General features: G+C 36.7%; 1 long non-coding RNA gene across 1 annotated transcript in view; it reads right to left on the minus strand.

The window, feature by feature from the left end:
* The window catches only part of LOC132366634 (uncharacterized), a 159,509-nt gene extending 139,009 nt beyond the window's left edge, over nucleotides 1-20,500 (minus strand). The window contains exons 1-2 of the long non-coding RNA XR_009503480.1: nucleotides 20,414-20,500; nucleotides 12,497-12,597 (exon numbers count right to left, since the gene is read on the minus strand). This is a non-coding gene — a long non-coding RNA (uncharacterized LOC132366634). The remainder of the gene's footprint in view (nucleotides 1-12,496; nucleotides 12,598-20,413) is intronic.
* Between the last annotated feature and the right edge of the window lie 1,030 nt (nucleotides 20,501-21,530).

A 21,530-nucleotide genomic window follows, 5' to 3' on the forward strand; every position in this document is an offset into this window, starting at 1 on the left:
CGAACAGAACATTAGGGACTTTGCTTGTGTTTCCTATCAATGATGTCCACTATGGCCCAGGTTTGAGCAATGCCACATTCTTAATGTCAAATACAAAGGCTCTGTTGACAATTTTTATTCCTACATTGCTTATATGATTATGACTTGTGCTAAATTTCAAATCTCTCTCAAAAATATTTATGACAATATGGTATCTCTGAGAAATCCAAGTGTGTTCTGTTCCATATTGTGTGGTGACTTCTCAGGGACCATTAAATTACACTAAAATTGTGAAAGTAAGTTGTAAAAAGGCTGAAGATAATAAGTCATAAATTCAATTAAATCATAGTAACTATTTTAAAATTTGATATGTAGACTCTTAAAAAAGTTAGGAAGAACTCATCCAAACAAGAAGTTGAAAAACATCTCCTCCTATGTTCATAGCTGCACTATTCACAATAGCCAAGACATGGAAACAACCTAAATGTCCATCGACAGATGAATGGATAAAGAGGATGTGATGTATATATGCAATGAAATACTACGCAGCCATAAAAAAGAATGAAATAATTCCATTTCCAGCAACATGGATGGATCTAGAGATTATCATAAGTGAAGTAAGTCAGAAAGACAAATACCATATAATATCACTTACATGTGGAATCTAAGATATGACATGAATGAACTTATCTACAACACAGAAACAGACTCACAGAGAGAACAGACTTGTGGTTGCCAACGGGGAAAGGGGATGGGGCAGGGATGGATTGGGAGTTTGGGATTAGCAGATGCAAACTATTATATATAGAATGGCTAAACAACAAGGTCCTACTGTATAGCACAGGGAGCTATATTCAATATCCTGGGATAAACCATAATGAAAAAGAATATTAAAAAGAATATAAATGTATAACTGAATCACTTGCTGCACAGCAGAAATTAATACAACATTGTAAGTCAACTATACTTCAATAAAAATAAAATCAGAAAAACATCTCCTGTTACATAAGCACATGGCATTCTTTCTTTTACCAGTTCTGTGTTGAAAGTTCCTAACAGCTTCTTTATGTTGATGTAAAAATATCAGTGAGAAAGACAGACTGACTTTGAAATAAAGTATATTTTAGAGTTACAGCTTAATTAAGATGTTTTCCTTGAACTCTTCATTGGCAGGAGTGGGCTATGGCAGTTTTTATGACAGTAACAGCAGTCTCAGACATTCACATCATGGCCCTGATGTCCTGAATACGTCTATACAGTCTATTGTTTGTTTTTGACTAAAAGCATAGGAGAACATAGGAACTGCTAACATTATGATGGCTTCTTTCTCTACTAGGCTTTCAACTAGTAGACACACTAGATTCTTCCCTACTAAGTTAGTGAGGGCTGTGTCTCAAAGAAGGAAAGAGCATTTTTCTTTTCTTGTTTGGATCCTAGAATAAAGATTATTAGCTAAGACTGGGAGATTCTGACAGTTATTGGAGATAGTGGTTATCTACATGGTTTATTAATGAAAGTGAAAGATTGTAGGATAATGACAGAATTTATAGTTGATATATATTTTTAATGTTTTTGAAAAGTATTTTTTTACTATTTATTACAGTGAGAAATTGGGTACTTATTCCTCAGAGCACTGTCTTTGAACACCTATTTTTTTCTTAGGTTTTTTTGTTTGTTTGTTTTAGCTAGTACATCGCAGTTGTTTCTATAGTATCCTTTCTGCTTAAAGTATCTACAAGTATTTTTATCATGTGTCTCCAGAATGAGGTCTTAAACCGTGAGACCATCAGTTTATTCTGGGTCTTAACATTTTGTTCTAGTACATTTTCAAAATGTACACTAATGAGTTGGAGATCTGGCAGTGGGACTACTTTCCATTCTATTTCTTTGATTTTGATGCTTCTATTAATAACTAATGTCATTCATAAAAGTGAGGGGAACATTGAACTTCCTCTAGGATCTCTTGCTGTGTACTGTATAAAGTGTTAACCTATTCCTGAAAACTCCAATGGGTTCATATTTTTTCTTTCCTCTCAGGACTAGAAAAATCTATTTTCGTAGTAAAGGCTTTGTAAATAATCTCCCAAAGAGCTTGTCAACCATTCATAGCTTTTCTAAACCTTTCTAGCTTTTCATGAAATTAGCTCTTTCTTAGGCCACCCTCAGGGTCTTCCTACATTGCTTTATCTTTCCATAACTTGCCTCTCATAACACAGGAAATGATATAGATATGGAAGCTCTATATTATTTTATGAGACAAATTATTTAATAATTTATTATTTAATAATAAACATTATTCTAAATTCCTTTGAAATTGTCTTCCTTGACTAAGTTTTGAATAATCTGACAATGTCTTTTAGCTCATAATGAGACTAGAGTTTAAAATTAAAATGTCTGTTCTTCAAAAAGTTTAACATGAAGAAGCAATTGAACTTTGGGCTTTCTAAACTGAAAAGAAAAATGAGGCTGATCAGAAAGAAGGCAGCGGGTAATGGAAAAGACAGGGTAGGAAAATAGCAGGGTAAAACCCATTAGGCTCAGGTTGTGACTTGGAGGAAGCTAAAGTAGTATAGTTTTAGATGTTTTGCATCTTCATGGGACGTGGCAAACAATCTTTGAAGGAAGCAATTCTGGAATCTAATTTTTTGAAAGCTTCTAATAAGCCTTTTTTAAAAAAAGCTATCTCCTTTACTTGTTCCAAGTTGTTTTCTAAATGAATATTTTTCCTATCAAATGTTTCCCCCAAATAGTCATAGTAATTCTAAATCATCTTTGTTGAACTGTTGCCATGAAGAGTAATACATAAAATAAACTTCTAGAGACAATATATGGAAAAGATGGAGGTCTAGCCTAGAGGAGGCAAAGTTTCAACTGAGTTAAAACCATGAGTCTGGATAAAGGTGTTCAAATGCTTTGCATGTGACCTCCTATCTCGGCCCCCATCCTAGTACCCAGTCATCAGAGACTGAATATATTGAAGATGGGCAATTCCTGATTCACAGAAGTTTTGCAGAGGAGATCTGGCTCTCATGGACAAAACAAGAAAGGAATAAAGTTCTCATTAGGTTTTTGAAAGATGATTCAGGTAAATTTATTCCAACCAGTTACCACTGTGATGAGGCCTTCAGAATTTATCAGCTCTCAGGCTGGCTAAAGAGATGAATTCAATAGATCTATTCTCACCATCCTATAAGTTTTGTTATGAACTCACAACAATAAGTAAGGAGGATCGATAGCATAACGAACAAATTTACTTCATTGTCAGAGTTGGACAGACCCCTGGGCACAAGGCTAGATCAGCACAGAGAAATTGCCTGGTTCAAGTCAAGGGTCTTGAGTCTAGAGTGGGGAGAAGGTCATGACTGGATCTCACTGGGGCCTCCAGGTTTGCTGACAGCCATGTCCACAAAATGAGCACTAGAATAATATGTTGATCAGGCAAGCCAAAATGTATAGAAACTATAGGACTCCACTCTGACGTTCTTCATAGTGCCTCAGAAGGGAGAGGACACAGAATGATATTTATAGGGTTTTATGATCTGGACACAAGTTGTTTTAGGCAGGTGTTTTTTTCCTTTTGTAAATACCACATTCTATTTTTTGAATTGTTGAGGAAGTAAATATTTCCTTATTTCCTACACATATCTTAAGTTATGCCTCAAGCCTCATATAAATATGTATGTGTAATATTTTGACTTTGCATCATACCAATTTGCATCTTGACCTAATTATGGGGTTTTGTTTTATTAATATCTGTACCTATGTAAATAAAAACAGCAAAAAAATCTAAAATGGCATGAACAAACATGGATATTGTGTACTTGCATACATATAGTCTCAAAGTTCTTTAAAATTCTCAAATATGATAGCTTAGTAAAGATAGTAATAACCTAGAATAGTTTTAAAGTTGAAATTATAAAGATCAAGAAGATAGCCCATTAAAGTCTGAAACATTAAATTCATAAGATATAACTTTGATGGTGTTGATTATAAAGCAGTGGAAGTAACCAGATAACATTATTTGCTATATAAAGTCAATTGCTCCATGTCAAACAGTGATGCACAGGAACTACAGAGTAATGCACAGAACTATGTAATATTATTCTGTAGGAAAATCATCCCTGTAGTACTTTTATACATTCAAATCTTCAGTCCAACATCAATAACTATACTATTCACCCTTGGGCAGTATTTTAAACAAGGGAAGTAGATAAAACATTTTCCATATCAGAATACTCTTCATATATTTTATTGCAAATTATCTTGTTTTTCTGAACTATACACGAAACTGTTGAACCAAGGAAGAGTAGGTACAAGCTTCTAATGCAACCATTTTTGTGTGTGTGATAGTTTAGTGATAATGAGGTATCTCCTGATGGCAAATACTAAATAATACTTTTTAAATCCATTAGCTCCATTAACCTGCTACTGTATTTGGCATAATGAGTGATGTTTATTTGCATGACATCTTTGCCCTTCTTGGGATCACACTCTCAAGAGACTGGGTAACCAAGCAGCCATGAGCCCAAATTCTAAGTAAATCAAAATTGTATATTTATCTACACCAAGGGAGCCTGAAAGAGAATGCTATTTCATAGAGTGAAGAATAAAAGAACAAGGGCACACAGTTTTGCATAAAGGATGTAGTAAATGCACATCTCCTCTAAGATTCTGAGATAAAAGTGTGGAGGAAGAGAAAAGAGCTTTTCTAAAACACTGCTGAAGCAGGTAAATTCCATTGATCCTGGCACTCACTTTGGTGCCACAGGAAACAAAGTGTCTGGGATCCCCAGGATATTAACATTACTGCATGAGACTCAATACAAAGTAGGAACTAAGGATTGGAGACAGTGGAAAAAAGTACATAATATTCTGAGTAGTTTATGTGGCATGCTCAAGTCTCCCAGCTAGTGGCATGAGTTCCCTAGACACTGTCTGCCATTTCTCAATCTCTGCACTGAAGAACAATCTGGTATTTCTTTATTTGGTCAACATGGACCATCTCAGAAAAAGTGAAATACCAATAATGGGAGAGTGGGAGAGGGAAAATTGAGGCTTGTAGAGGAAACGAAAAGATTAAGATATACATTTTTAAAACTGTAAAACCTACTACACCTGTTGATTTTTCTACCAAGAAAATGAAATTATAAAGTGTAGTCACTAAAGGCAGAATAAAAAAATAGTTAACTCCCTATCCACTAATTTCCTTTTTGAGCCCCCCAAAACATGAGGTTTTATATGAATAACTCTAAATAACTTTAGCATTCTATAGAAATAAAGATATCCTGATAAGTTATGTATAAAATTATTCATATTGAAATAAAATGGGATCTTTTTCTAGAGATGAGTATATATAGCTTCATATGGATTTCACATGTAGTATTATGTGGCAATTAGATTAATAATTACAAAATATGTAGGAATAGGAAATATTAGTAAATACATTATAGCTATAAATAACCATTAAAATATAAGTTTGAGAAAATATTTAATATTGACAATGTTTATTACAAATGTGAAGGGAAAGAATTTATGCATAGATAAAATATTCCTGATTGTATCAAGATATAATTAGATATGCATTTGCGTGGCTAATAGGTACATAAACACAACTAGGATAAAGATGAATTTTATAATCAAAATGTACAATAAATATTGACTCAAATTATATTGGTATATTTCAAGTAATAGATAATTTCATTTAGAAATCTAGATTTTTTTGGAGTTTTAGTACGTTTCTGAAATATTTATAAATGTATTAATGTTTTATCAATAAAGTTGAAAATTCTCATTGTTTCCTTCAGTCAATTTAATTTTGTTTACATTATAGTACAATATATATGTTTAGTAGAGTCCCTAATATGAATTAACTGCTCAGTAAAGTTGGCTACTATTAATGTCTTCTATTATTATTCACATAGTCAATGAATGTCTACATGTCCACTACAGCTTTAGGTTGCAACAATGTGTAAATGACGAAAATTCTTATATTTATAAAGTTTATATCCTAATCAGAGGACAAAAACATAACAGGTACATGGCATGTTTAAAAGTGAGAAACGCTATGGAGAAAAAAAAATGAAGCTGCAATTGTAAATAGTAGTCTGGGAAGGGTCACTGGAAGATATTTGAGTAAGGTTCTGATGAGGTACGGGAAGCCACAGGGTATATGGTAGGATTATTGGCAAAAGACATTAAAGTTTAAGAACAAGTGATGCTCACAAACCCCTGTGAAGTACAATAGTCACATATTCTCATTTTCTCAGTTATACAAATTAAAAAAAACTTTAGACTAATAGAATTTGTCTATTACAAATAACATGTAGGTTTTGAAATTAAGCTCAAGCATCCAATTCTTTTATTTATTTTATTCTCCCAGGGCAGGGAGTATGAGAAAAATCTGAATAGAAATGCCTGATAACTTTTTATCCCAGAACAAATCCACAAGAAATTATACAAAACACAACAACATTACAATAAGCATTTTAGTACCTCACTTTTGCATTTGAGAATAGGATTGGTCATTACCAGATAGTGAAGGAGCCAATAAAGAAAAAAGAGCCTAAAGGAATAAAACAAAATGGATGTCTATATGCCAGAATGTGTATTTTGCTGTTGTTGGTCTATAGATGTTAATTATATCCAATTGATTGATGGTATTGAGTTCAACTATATCCTCACAGATTTTCTGCTTGCTGGATCTATTTCTGAGAGAGGGGTGTTGAAATCTCCAGCTCTACTAGTAGACTCATCTCTTTCTCTCTGCAGTTCTATCAGTTTTTGACTCATGTAGTTAGAGCTCTGTTAGGTGCAAACACATTGAGAATTGTTATGTGTTCTAGGAGAAATGTACCCTTTGGCTAATGTGATATTATTCCTCATAAATTTTCTTGCTTTGAAGTCTGTTCTGTCTGAAATTAATATAGCTAGTCCTGCTTTCTTTTGATTAGTGTTAGCATTGTATATTTTTCTCCATCCATTTACTTTTAATCTACATGTGTCTTTATATTTAAAGTGGGCTTATTGTAGACTACATATTTGACATGTGTTTTTTGATCCATACTGAAAACCGTTTTTATTGGTGCATTAAAAGTGATTGGTATACATACACTACCAAATGTAAAATAGATAGCTAGTGGGAAGCAGTCACATAGCACAGGGAGATCAGCTAGGTGCTTTGTGACCACCTAGAGGAGTGGGATAGGGAGGGTGGGAGGGAGACGCAAGAGGGGGGAGATATGGGGATATATGTGTACGTATAGCTGATTCACTTTGTTATAAAGCAGAAACTAACACACCATTGTAAAGCAGTTATACTCCAATAAAGATGTTAAAAAAAAAAAAGTGGTATTAATCCAACTATATCTACCATATTCATTACTGTTTTCTATTTGTTGTCCTCATTCTTTGTATTTGACTTTATTCTTGCTTTTGTGGTTTTGAGTATTTTATGATTCCATTCCCTATTTCTTAGCATATTAGTCATTAAAAAAAAAAAAAGAAAGAAAAACACTTTCAGTGTTCACCCTTGAGTTTGCAATATACATTTACAACTAATCCAAGTCCACTTCCAAATTACAGGATACTAATTCACAGGTAGTACAAGTATTTTTTAGTAACAAATAATCTTAATTCCTTCCTCCCAACCCTTAGATCATTTATTTCACACATAAAAGTGTGATTACATCTCAGTCTTTTATTGAGCCTATGCCTCTGGACTGTGAGATCTAAGCGGTTTTTGTAGGTTTCCCCCCCACCCCCACACCCTCCTTAGATGGGACAACATGGCTGGAGTGGGCTGGGGTTGGGTATATTCCTTTCCCAGATCAGTTAGACTCTGACAGTACCCCAGCAGGTTAAGGTCTGGTAAATTAGTTTCTGAGGGCAGGTCTTGCTAAGACCAGAGTGGTCTGGTGTATTTCAAAATGGTTTCTTTTACCCTTCTGCTGGAAGCACAAGGGGAATTTTCTCTAATGTTCATTGTGAGAACCTGGTGGAGCTCCTGGAGGTAATCACTAGGGTAGGAAAACCTGAATTGGAATTGACAAATTGCTGTTGGCCAGTGTGGGCAACCCAGTTAAAAATGCCAAGGGTACCCAATCCTTTGAAATACACCAGGGCACGCTGTTCTCCTCAGTAAGGCCTCTCTCAGGAGAGACTAGCCAGAATAAAGCTGATACATTGTATGTAAAGCTGATACATTGTATGTAAACCACATTTTCCTTATCTGTATCCATTATGATGGAATACATTGCCAGGTGATTTTAAAGTATAGGATGTTTTCTAAAGTTGTTTTCAGAATATTTTAAAATTCAGACAAGACACACGTGCCAGCTCCAAACCAGAGCAACTGGTGTACTAACTCTGTTCATTTATTCTGAGTAACAGAAACACTGTCTTAGTAATTGAACTCAAGTACCTCTTTTATTTACCAAAATGAGTATTGGCTTAGATATGGACTGCTTTAGTGGCAGAAATACTTTTCACCTGGAATTGCATAGTGAAAGATTGGAACACTGATCTAATCAAAAACAATCAACTGGCTTAATTTCTATATACATATTTGTAAAAAGTGATTAATATTTCAGATTTAAAAAATAGAGGCAATGGATTTATGAAAGTTAAACGGCAATTTTATGGGGAGAGGGAAGAATAGGTAGTCTAATTCTCTGAACTTCAAGACTTTTTCATGTAAGTAAAAAGAAATATGAGGGTTAACATTAAATATGGGAAAAGTGTTCTTTTATCATTTAATTATAAAAGATTTTATTATCTAAATATTTTTATAATTGATGGGAACTTTAAAAATACATTTTTTACCCAGGTATACCATTCAATTTTACATTTTCATAGTTTTACAAAATATTCATCATGAGTAACTAATTAAACAAAAATATGTTTTAGATTGCTTTGTGCTTCCCTGGTTTACTGAAATGACCTTACTGCCCAAAGAAATTTAATTACCCATCCATCTGAATAGGTTAATCAGAGCACGATATTGAGTTAATCAAATAAACAGCATATAATACTATCTAAAGATGATGTGCTCAGATATAGAAACGCTAAAAAAAGGTAATTAAAACCAAACACTTATAAGTGACTGAAAGAATAAAGAAGAACCAAATAAGCTGAGCAGAGATTCACTCAACACGGAGAAGGGCTCTGTATTTCAAATGTATTTAGTCTTACGCAGCAATGCAGTGTCAGGTGAGAAAGTTTTACCCTCCTTATTGTGTTTTTTCCACCTTGTAATATGGTTTGGTGAAATAAGCACGCAGTCTGACCTAAATCAAGACACAGTCCTCAATGATTTTATTTTTTCTTACTGTATTTAACAATTGGTGCATCTTTACATGGATTTCTGAGGAAACCAATATTTACTTCTGCATAATCCATACTATTAAGACATTTTAAGTGCCAAAGAATATTTATAATTACCAGATATGCTGTAGAGGTCAGCTTCTGAAACTATGAGAAGCTGCTGGTTTAGTTCTGGAGTTATCCTAAACTTAAAACATCTAACAAAAAAACTTGAGAAATGCTATACAGATATATAAAATGAGAGAACTCATCTGTTGCTAAGATTAGTTCTTTTAATGCTGAATAGCGTTTTCATTCCAACTTAATAGGTAAAAATGAGTGATTTGCTTTCACTCTTATTTCCATGAAGAAAAAATATTTTAAAAAGCTAAACTGTATGAATTATGAATAATTCTCTTCTTTTAGTACAAAAAAAAACACTTTTCCTGGCTGACTTTGAACTTTCTCATGTTTTCAACTATCCCTTATATTAAAATGATCTTGACTTCTATATTTTCTTGATTTCCTAAGCCAAAAATAGACTAAGCAAGTACACATCTAAACAGGAACCTTCAATTCAATAGGCATAAAAAGTGAAAAATTATGACCTCTAATGAGCTTCATTATGATCCAGTCCCTTCCACTATTCTTTACTTTTTTTTTTTTTTTTGGAGAATCAAACAAAGCATCAATATCTAGTAACCTACAGTAAAAATCTGGAAGTTTCTCGCTTAAAGTCTCTGCAACAATTTTGTAGCCAGGCCACTATGTAAAAACTGGACAAACCTCCACCCAAAAGTTGGTTTGAATATGGAGATAGATGACACACACACCCCAAGAAAGTATGAAAAGAAAGATTTATAACTTACATAAGTGAGGTCTCTGGGATGAGCAGAGCAGTCATAAGCAGGCCGGAAAACAGCTTCACGGAGCAAGGAAAGCAGACTGGCTTGGGGTTTTTATTGTGGTCAGGGGGCGGGCCTGCATGAGGATTCCCATAGGAAGGCAGGTGACTGGATAGTTTGAATCACGTGCTAAAGGGGGAACACCTGGGCTTCCTTATCATCGCGCCCACGTGAGAGGCACAAGAAGAGTCAGGTGTGAGGCTTAAAAGCTGTTTGCAGTCAAACATCAAAATATTACAAACACTATTCACACAATCACCAACGTGGTCTTCCAATGTCACCACCCAAATTTTTCTTAGCTTTTCTTCACTCTCCACTCCTACTGCCCCTCTTTTAGTTTTAAGAAGTTATCTTTGTCTGAATCTCTGTGACAGGTTGCCGACTCATCATATTACTGTAATCTTGTATTCAAATTCTGTCCTTCATACGTATAGTTTCTAGAACACAGCAAAAATTACACTGATCTTTCCACAGCATACTCTGCTCCCAAAATCTTTTGTGCTTAAATAAAACTGAAGTATATCTTTATTATGACACATGCAATCTATTGATCTTTTTATCTATTTTTCATCTACCCATCAATCCATCTCCCTCAATAAGCTCTTTAAATGGGAGTCACATCTACTAATGATTGTATCATGTTAATCACCTCTGTGTCTGGCACATGGAATGGCAATAACAACTGCTGAAAAGTTAAACTTTGGAGACTCAGGACTGTGAAGATCCCAACCATCCTTGGAGGCTCCCGGTCCACGGAATTAGTTTTCTGAGGTACAATCTAACATGCTATTTAGAATTAGATCAAATAATTAGAATTCTTTCAATTAATAAAATTAGTTAAGAATTAGATCAAATCTCAAGTAATTCAAAACAGATCTTTTCAGTCTTCATATAATTTAGAAAATGTATTTCTACCTAATGGTGAGCAGGTGATAAAGTAAGTTACACTAATTCAATTCCTCCTGAGTGTGTTTGGTAGGCTTTTCCCACTGCATACTCTTAGGAAAGGGCCTCACCTCAAGAGCAAAAAGGCACTGCCTACTTTGAATAAAACTGCATTTGCATAAAAACTCATTAATGGCCAAGATACCATATTCTAAAATTTCAGTAAATAATAGCATATGAATAAAAAATTTTAAAGTTTTCAACACAATAGTTTGAAATGGAAATTTGGGGCCGAAAGATTATGTATATTCTGTTCTTTCCAGCATGTAATGCATTTGAACCTTTTCTTCAGCTGCATATACAGTACTGGACTTCAAAAATAACTAAACAAAAATGAATATAACTTCATTATTAATTATTTTCTATTATGTTAAAGGACACAGACTAAAATATTGCAGAGTATATGGAGTGTTTTTGTTGTTTTCAGTCTTCACACACTCAGGTGGTAACATTTAGTGTATTCTCAACTTATTTAACGAAAGAGTTCACATCACTGATATTTGGGAGATATTTCATACCTAGAGAAAAGAATGCATCTTTAGCAAGACATAATTTTGCTCCCCAATTTGATCCTAGATATTCTCCAAAATCGACAAAGCTCTACAGAATAAAGATTAGGAATCAAATATCTCTGCCTGCATTTGTGAGTAATCAGTGTATAATGTAAAAGAGATAAGATCATCCAGTGATTTGAATGAAAACTGAAATAACTGTAGCTTTATATATAAATAAATTTTATTTATATTTTATTAATAATAAAACCACGAGTCCTATGCAATACAATGCATTCAAAAGATTAAACATCTTTAAATAATCATTTATATACATGCAGTTTTACACAAGGAGAAATAAAATATAATTTAAACACAGCACAATGGTCTTCATATGTGTACCTAAGAGTGTTCCATAAATTTGGATAGTAAATTTAAATCTTCATGTTTATATGTGTATGAATGGTTTTTGTGTGCATACCTCTCCTTACTTAAGATAACTTTCAGAGTTCTAAAATAATATAACAGAAATAAATAGTATAATGGCTTTCCAAAAAAATTCTGAATTTGCCATATGTACAAATTTTCATTCATAAAAACTATTTAAATAATTATTATCAAGATGTACTGATCTTGATTTCATAGTTAAGCTAATTAGACTAGTAACATGATTAATAGTAGTTTCTTCAAAGGCATTTCTTAAAAATGGTGTCCACTTTGTAATTGTGGATCCACACAGAGAACAGTTTTAAGATCATGGCACACATGCTTTGATACTTCCTTCATTTTTCATAATTAAGGGAGAGGTACATATTAGTTTGATCTGAGGCAGAGAAGTGAAGTAAGATTCGAAATTTTGAGGTAACAGACACCTACCGTAACATGACCGGTGATCATCATTGCTTCCTCTGTCCCTTCAGAGGGACATCATCAATATCCACAACAATGGACCTATCCAAAGATTGCCAGCTACTTCCCTGAAAGAGAAATGACATCTATGAAGATGTTCTTTTCCAACCAAAAATCAAGTTGTTGACAAAAAAGACTCACTGAATTCCATTATAAAGCCCCATGTGTGTGATAGTAGCAAACAAGATAACTGTAGAGATGGGAGAGAAGGGTTTTCTGGGGTCTTTACTTTGGGAAATACTATTTATTGATTAGTTCATGATTGGATAATGATTCATCTAAGAAAAACTATTCAAGTAAGGTACTATCATCAAACATAGAAGATTTGGTCACAAGGAGCAACAGAGAATGAGAGTAAACAACCATCTGCTACAGCAAGATCCCCGTAAGTGGAAAAAGGGAAAGCTTTCAACTGTAAGCTGTGTTAAGTTCTTGTCATTGGTTTGTGGAATCCAATGACATCCACAAATGTTCTACATGTGGTTATTTAAAATATCTGGGTCCCAAGGATCCAGATTTACATATACTCAGATGATCTCATAAACACTGAAATATATATTTATGTAATTTAGCCTTTAATTTTTGGAAGTTCCCCCTTTCCTGGAGCCATTTTAATTGATACTGAAATCTAATTGATTTCAAAACCAAAGTTTTGACTTGAAAAAAAGATGAATTCTGGCTGTCCACTTGCAGAAGTGGCAGACTATCAGGAGATGAACTGCTTTTGGTGAGTAGGAAAACCCTTTCCTTCTCCTTGATCTGGATGTGGACATGGAAGAGGGTGGAAGGAAAAAACGTCTCTGGTGGGAAGGTCGTCTGAGAACACAACCATTGAACAGAGTGGAGACTGGCCCCTTGTTAAGTGTCTCAATATCCACTATTGAAAAGACTTTGGATTGACCTACAAGGAGTTTCCTTCGTCTCAATAAGCTGAGCACCAAATTCCGTAACTAATATAGAGATTGTATCGGCACAATCCACCGCCATTTTATCATCCACATAGGCATCATGTAAAGCTTAGCTAAGCAATTTATAGTTGATCTTGCCTACCGAACAGTCCAGAAAGTTTAGAAATATTTCATTAAGTGCCTCACTTAAAACAACAGACCTTTTTTTCTGAAAACTTTTATGTACAATGTCTTTTGTCAGTCAGTACATCTACATTTTGAATTCGCTAGAGAAACAAACTTGTGGTCAGTTTGCAAATAGGGTTCCAGAATCTAATTTATTGTCTTAGAAATGTGAATACATACATTTATGTTTCTTTTATATCAAGATATTCTTGTGGCTGTGAAAAATTAAGCACTTCCTGAGACAAAATGAACTCTGGTTACAGACCACAAGGTTGGTATATATGCCTAATAAAATATTTATTAGAATCATTGTCTATAGTATTCCATTTATGTTTTGGGGGGAAAGCATGATTTTGTGTGAAATGTATTTGAAATATTTTTACCTACCAGAAATAGTTAAAATAACATGAACTATCCTGTTATACTATAATTTAAAATCCCTTTCAAGTTTTAGTGACTTAAAAATTAAGGCAAGTTTCTAACAAGTAAGTAATTTGATGCTTCTTAAAGGAAAAGATACTGGAATCTTGTATGCTCATATTAGTGAATCTCTATGTTATCAAGTGTTTCTAGATCATCTACTGTGTTGGCCATGAGAATACATCTCTCCTATCTTCAACTGCATGGAGCATAATGGCCTGATAGCCCCAGTCGCTGAGCTCTGCAAGACGTCATCGTGTTTGTTTGGGGGCCACACTTCCCACAGGCTGCTCCCAGCCAGTGACTACACACGGCGGGGATACTCCCATTCCTGGGAGACTCAGGGGTCTTCTGGTGATGATTTTGGTTTAAGGGCTCCCTGCGGATTCCCCGAAGCTTTGCTGACCTTTTCTTAGTACTGCACCAAGGGTTCTTCCAACAAACTCTTTCCTTCTTTCCCTGTCCTTCACTCAAGATCAGAGCTGCATAGAGACTGGATGGCTCTCTCAACCTTTCTTATCCCCCTTCCCCAATTCTCACTGGTTCTTCCCCTAATGAATTTCCTGAACAGTTTAATCCCATTTTGATTTCTGCTTATCTAAGGACCCAGATTAACGTACTTAAGGCCAGGCAGTTTGATAAGTGCTATGAAATGTAAAACTTTTAAACCACGGTCATTTGACCCATCTCTGCCTCCTCAAACCTTTCTTCAGTACCCTCACTTGTAAATGGTGGGATTTGATTAAATCATTTCCAGGAAACCTTTGGCTCTAAAATTCTCTTCAGTTTCACCCATAGAATTATTAGTGAAGAATATTGTGGTGAATTAAAGATGGCCACAAATTCTTTGTCACTTCCCTAGTCAAGAAATCTGGGAATCAAAGCTGGCCCTATATCTGTTTAAACCATAAAAGGTGGAGGAAGTGACACTGACACTTCCTGGCTAAACCTTAAGAAGGGTGCGTGGCTTCCATGTTCCATATAAGCAGTTTAGCTGTCTGGCTGCAGAGAACACTCAGAGATCTGCTGTGGGGAGGAGAGGCCCTAAGATTACGTGGAGGGGGGCAGCAGCCCAGCAATCCCACTGACCCAGCCCCGGGCCCACCTGACTGCCCAAGTGAGATCAGGAAGAGAACTACCCAGTGGATCCCAATTCATCAACAGAACCATGAGAGAGATTCAGATGATGTTGCCCAAGCCCCTAAGTTTTAGAAATGTTTGTTATGCAGCAAGAGGTAACTGAGACAAATGTAATGTCTCAATATCTCAGTGAATATAATTATATTATTTACCTTTTTTTTTTTTAATTTTTATTTATTATTTATTTATTATGTTTATTTTTGGCTGTGTTGGGTCTTCGTTTCTGTGTGAGGGCTTTCTCCAGTTGTGGCGAGTGGGGGCCACTCCTCATCGCGGTGCGTGGGCCTCTCACTGTCGCGGCCTCTCTTGTTGCGGAGCAGAGGCTCCAGACGCTCAGGCTCAGTAGTTGTGGCTCACGGGCCTAGTTGCTCCGCGGCATGTGGGATCTTCCCAGACCAGGGCTCGAACCCGTGTCCCCTGCATTGGCAGGCAGACTCTCAACCACTGCGCCACCAGGGAAGCCCATATTATTTACCTTTAAATGATATATTTCAGTTGACTTATTGAACAAATATTTAATGTATATATTAAATGTATTTAATACATGTATCCATGGACATATACATATATACACGTGTGTGCACATATGTGTGTACATATGTACACAATGTATATGTATAGGTGTATGTGTATGAATATATGTACGTGTACGTGTGTGCGTGTGCGTGTGTGTGCATGTAGCCATTTAATTCTATAAAGGATTTTCAGTTACAAAGCAAAAGTGATGATGGGAGAGATAAACAGCTGTCATGGGATAAGAGAAGAAAAAGACCACTGCAACCAGGGCAGTTAGTGTGATGTTCCAGGAAGAGGGAGGATTTAGACAGAGCCTTGAAGGAGGATAGGATTTAGATATGGAAACAGAGAATGTGGGGAAGGGATGGAATGGATATGAGGGACACTGCTATGTCATAGCTCTGTATCTACCCAGCTACGTGTAATTTAAGCAAATACAAATAACCTGAGGTAAGGGAAGATCTAATTGAAACTGAAGTTTCTTCCTATGAATGATAGTTAATGGTATTGCACTTTTAATATTATGTAACTTACTAGAGTAAAATCATAGGTTATAACTGCAGGGTATATCTCACATCTTTCTATGCCTGTATTACAATTATAGCTTTTTAATGTCTTTGTGAAGTGTTTTTCACCAAATATAAAATGTACTGCAACACTTTACATTTCAGATGCCAGCATTTCACAGTTTGTTCCTTAATGTCAGAAGTAGGGCTTCCCTGGTGGCGCAGTGGTTGAGAATCTGCCTGCCAATGCAGGGGACACGGGTTCGAGCCCTGGTCTGGGAAGATTCCACATGCCGCGGAGCAACTAGGCCCGTGAGCCACAACTACTGAGCCTGCGCGTCTGGAGCCTGTGCTCCGCAACAAGAGAGGCCGCAATAGTGAGAGGCCCACGCACCGCCATGAAGAGGGGCCCCCGCTTGCCGCAACTAGAGAAAGCCCTCGCACAGAAACAAATACCCAACACAGTCAAAAATAAATAAATAAAAATAAATTAAAAAAAAAAAAAAAGAAGTGAAAGGCATGTCACTGGTGGATTACCTGTGATTACACAGAGATGTATTTGCTCTCAACATTTGCGAATGATATCAGGAAACCACTGAGGGCATTCTTTCCTTTTAGAAGATGTAAAATACTGAATCATAAATTTTTTTAGTTAACACTCCATGTCTACTTCTGAAGCTAAAGGTAATGCAGTGGTACACTGAAGTTCAAGAGAAATGATTGTCAATATAATGTTGATGTCAATTATTTCAATAAAGAGAAGAAAGAGAGAGAGAGAGAGAAAGAAATAATTCCCATCATTTCCCAAATCCACATTCAGTGACATTACATTGGTAGACTGGAATACCAAGGTGGGAATATTTACACCATAGAGATTGGTGAATGTTTAAAACTGGGTTTTTATTTTTGTTTTTTTCCCTGTTTTCTTGAGAGTAGCTGGTTAAACATATACCAGTATAACTGAAGGTAAGATTTGGTCCAATGTATTTAAATAGATACATTAAGATTTGCCTAAAATCAAGACTTTCTACAATTATTTTATTCAACTGTACTTTGCCGTGGCCCCGTTTAGTCTTTGATGTAGACTCCCCCAAAATACTGTCCCTACTGAGACCTGGTCCTGTGACAGCTACTTCTCATTTCTTCTCTGTCTTCTTAGCTCTGAAAATTTCAACACAGACTGATCAGCTGCTGTCACTTCTTCTTCTGTAGGCGATGGTGCTGTAGCAGCAGGTAGAGGCAAAGGTCTTGGCCCCTCAAGCGCCCTTCACTCTCATTAAGAGAGCAGGTACATGTGAAAAATTATGCTCTTCCACACAACTCCCCTGTGAATCCTTCTCTGACCTTCCAAACTTGGTAAGACCCAGTCATAACATGTGGTCATTTCATATTTCCTTTGTATCTTTCCCACAATTATCATATTGTACTTGCTAACTGAATCCCTTCCCCTGTCTTATAGGGCATTTTGCCCCCCTCCTCAGCTTGTCTCAAGATGACTATGATTATTTGATGCATGCTCTACTAAGTTCCAGGCAAAGGGGTCCTTTTTCAATTCCCCAAATAAGCCCATCTTTTCTGCCTCAGGGTGTTATTACAGCCACTTCCTTTGTCTAGACATGTTCTCCTACACTTTGTTTGGCTTCACCTTCTCAGTCCTCTGGCTTTAAGTTTAAATGTTCCTGCCTCAGAAAATATGCCCCGATTGCCCAGATCAGTCACTTCTCCCTGCTACATACTCTCCCATCAAGCATTACTTTCCCTCTGTAGCACGTACTTCAGCTACTTAGTTAATTATGTAGTTGTCTGATTATCTGTGTACTGTGGAAAGCTTCTATAAACCAACAAGGACCTGTTGTATAGCACAGGGAACTCTGCTCAATACTCTGTAATAACCTAAATGGGAAAAGAATTTGAAAAAGACTAGATACATATATATGTATAACTGAATCACTTTGCTATACACCTGAAACTAACGCAACATTGTTAACTATACTCCAATATAAAATAAAAATTTTTAAAAAAGAAGTCACGTTTACCTCTCTATGCTCTTAAATAGTAAATAACGTAACAAACAGTGTGTCAGGGCATGATATAACAGTTTTACATGACAGCAGCCCAGTGAACATCTGTTGCATAAGTGAATAAAAAGCCATCACTAAAATCCACAAATAGGAGTTCAGCCACTAGGGTAGTCTTTAAGTCAAACCACTTTCAATGAACGGACACTTCCATCAATCCCATGCACTTCAAACTTGGGTGGCAATATCAACACTGTGAATGGTACTGACTACTAGAACCATGTATCAGGCCTATTAGATGTAGGATGTACCTTTCACTGAATTTCACTTGAGTATCTAAATTTTCTATTCTGGAATTTCCAGAATTTTGTATATACATCTACTTACTATATATCTATATCTATATACATATATAGTCAATATATTATATTTAAGTATATATTTAGTATATATATTTACTTACTTATTAAATATATACACATGTTTTTTTCTTCTCCATCCTCAAACCTTAACCAAGGAAAAATTTTCTGCTGTTTTAAAAAAAGCTGTTTAAGAAAACCTAGAGGTACTAATTATTTTCTGGAATCACAAGCCAAATCACATAATCAGAGATAAAACCAAATTTATGTAACACAAAGCACACTCTGCAAAGTTTTGCAAAGTGTTGATTGCAAAGTTCTGCAACATCAGCAAGGAGGCACACTTATTTGTCAATGTAATCTATCTTTTTGGTTCCTCCAATGCCTGAAACTATGCCTGGCATAGTTTATGAAAAAAAATAAAATCCTAAGTAAAACGAAATCATCGTGGAGTTAGTTGCATAAACAATGTGAAAGAAAAAAAAGAATGCCATCTGGAATATGTTTATTAATAACTAAAGAACATCAGGTGCTTTCCAATAATTAAAATCTATTAATTAGCTCTTGACAAATACCTATCTTTCACAAAACTAACTATAAGAATGTAAAAATGTTTATTTGGAGGTCTCAAAATACTTTACATAAAATTGCTGAAAGTAACTTAGTAATATTATACTCCAGTACAGAACATGTTTTGCTTGGAGAAGAAATGTGTGAAATTGTGTTGTTTATTAACTCTGCTGTGGTAGGCAAACCAGAAGCAAGTTTGCCTGCAGTATAACCAAGAAAACTCCCACCTCTAGAAACTTTTTAAGACAGAGGATAAGAAAAATGTACTTTGAGACATTATCTTGGCTTGACACATTAAATGGAATATGCGGTCCCATTTCAATGCACCCTACTTTTTATTTATTTGCATTTATAATTGTATTTATTTTTATGTGTATTTATTTTGTATTGATTTGTATATAGAAACTAGGAAGAAATGAAAACTTTTCATACTATCTACCCAGCTAGTAAAGGAAAAGTTAACAATTACCAATTGACTGCAATCTTACACAATTTTAAGGGGAAGATCCTCTTATTACAAAGACAGGCTTTAAAAATCAGAGTAAGAAGAAGCAGTTCCTTTTTTATAAAACCTACTTAAAAGTTTTTATTGCACCTAATAGAACAGAATTAGATGCCATCTCAACCCTGAATGTCTTTGATTGACTAACTTTAAGAGAAAATAGAGTTCATTTTTCTAAGACTGAGGCATTATTAGTGTACGGTGCACACAAATAGTTACACTTACTGAACGAAGGCAAAAGAGCTGAAGAAAGTTTTAAGAAACAGGATATGCGAACCAAGCATTGCAGAATCCACTCCCATCAGCTTAGGAAAAAGGCTTCACAGGGGTAGCACCACCAGCCCTGACAGGTACATTCCTGTTATTTGACACCTTACTAATATTAGCCATCAAAAGGCTGTCAACCTGCTGAAGGGCCCCTAAGAAGTGTCACATGCAAAAACCATTTCCAAAGGACCCACTGGGTACAACTATATGAAGACAGAATTGGAAAATAACAGCACTCCCAAACGCAGCAGCCGAGTTGTAATGTGCCTTTAAGAATAGTTTAAATGTCAGCGTTCAGAGTAGCGAAACATCAACAGGCTAACAGGCAGGCACATGTAAACAACCACAGCAAGCAAAAACTTTCAGGATTATATTTGGAGCCCGATAGTCACCAAGAGACTCCCTTTTTGTTGCTTAAATAAACTTGTTTAAAACAGGAGAGGAAAAGCTGGTTAAATAAAATGAGTGTCAGTTTCAGGACTCCTTTTCAAACCGCGAGAAACTTGCCCTGACCGTGCGCGCCGCCTCTGCAGTCCTCATTCCAAGTCGCCGAGGACCGCCCGGTCCCTGGTGGTTCCCTCGGGCTGCGGGCGTCCGGGGATCCTCCTTCCCGGGTCCTCGGCCTCCGCGGCTCCTCGCGGCGGCCCCGCCGTCCCGGCGGCGCTCGGGGGCGACGTGGTGCCGGGAGCCGGGCGGGGGCGGCCCTTCCCCTCGTGCGCCCGGGTCCCCGCGGCCGCGGCCGGAGGGCGCCTCGCGGATCCGGGAGCGCGGGCGGCGCCGGGGACTCGTGCGCTCGCTCCGACGCGCTCCGCGGCCCCCGCTCGCCCAGCCGCGCCGCTCCCCGCCCGCGCGCGCCTGCCCGGGGAAGGGGGCTGGAGGCACTTCCGTCTGCTGAGAGTCCCTGAAGCGGCGCCGAGAGGGCAGCTGTTCAAAGCTCCCCAAAGTTAGGGCGCAGTCACACACAGAATCCTTTACTCTACACTCCTAGGACCGTGGGTGGGAAGAGACCCATTATTCACTACATAAAAGAAACTCATTAGCAAAGTAGGATGACTGTCACTTAACCTGACAGTGAATTAGAACAGGTCACCTTTCTCCGATGGCTTTTGGTGCCCTGTCAGCATGAGTCCTTAGGGTCGCAGGTTCCTGACAATACAAACCACAGACTGAGAGCTCCCCAAAGAAGAGGCTGAGCCGTTGCTTCTAAGTCCTCGGAATCCAGCAGTGTGCCTGAGCATGGAGGACACACGACAGCAGATGGGCTTGTTGAAGGAGTGGAATGAAATTATACAAGGAGGGAAGCTGAGCGTTTCCCTCTATTAGACAACTTTTTAAATGATCGTTTGTCCCAGGCTCTAGCAGGCAAGGGCAGGCTAGAATTGACATAATATCTTGTTGTTTTGTTCTCCAACATCGGTGTTTGATTAGGGGGCTTAGTCATCACCCTCCTCCACCTCATTTTGGTTCCAGTAACACAAAACACAGAAGGGCCGATCATCCTTCCCTCCTTCCATTCACTTTAGATCCAAACTCCTGCCCTGACAGCAGGTGACCTGATGTAGACTTGCCATTGATGTCATTATATCTGCCTAATGATAGGTGTCGTTTCAGAGATAAGATTGTGGCATGT

This window comes from Balaenoptera ricei, chromosome 5 (genome assembly GCF_028023285.1).
Source record: "Balaenoptera ricei isolate mBalRic1 chromosome 5, mBalRic1.hap2, whole genome shotgun sequence".
NCBI classification, from domain to species: Eukaryota; Metazoa; Chordata; class Mammalia; order Artiodactyla; family Balaenopteridae; genus Balaenoptera; species Balaenoptera ricei.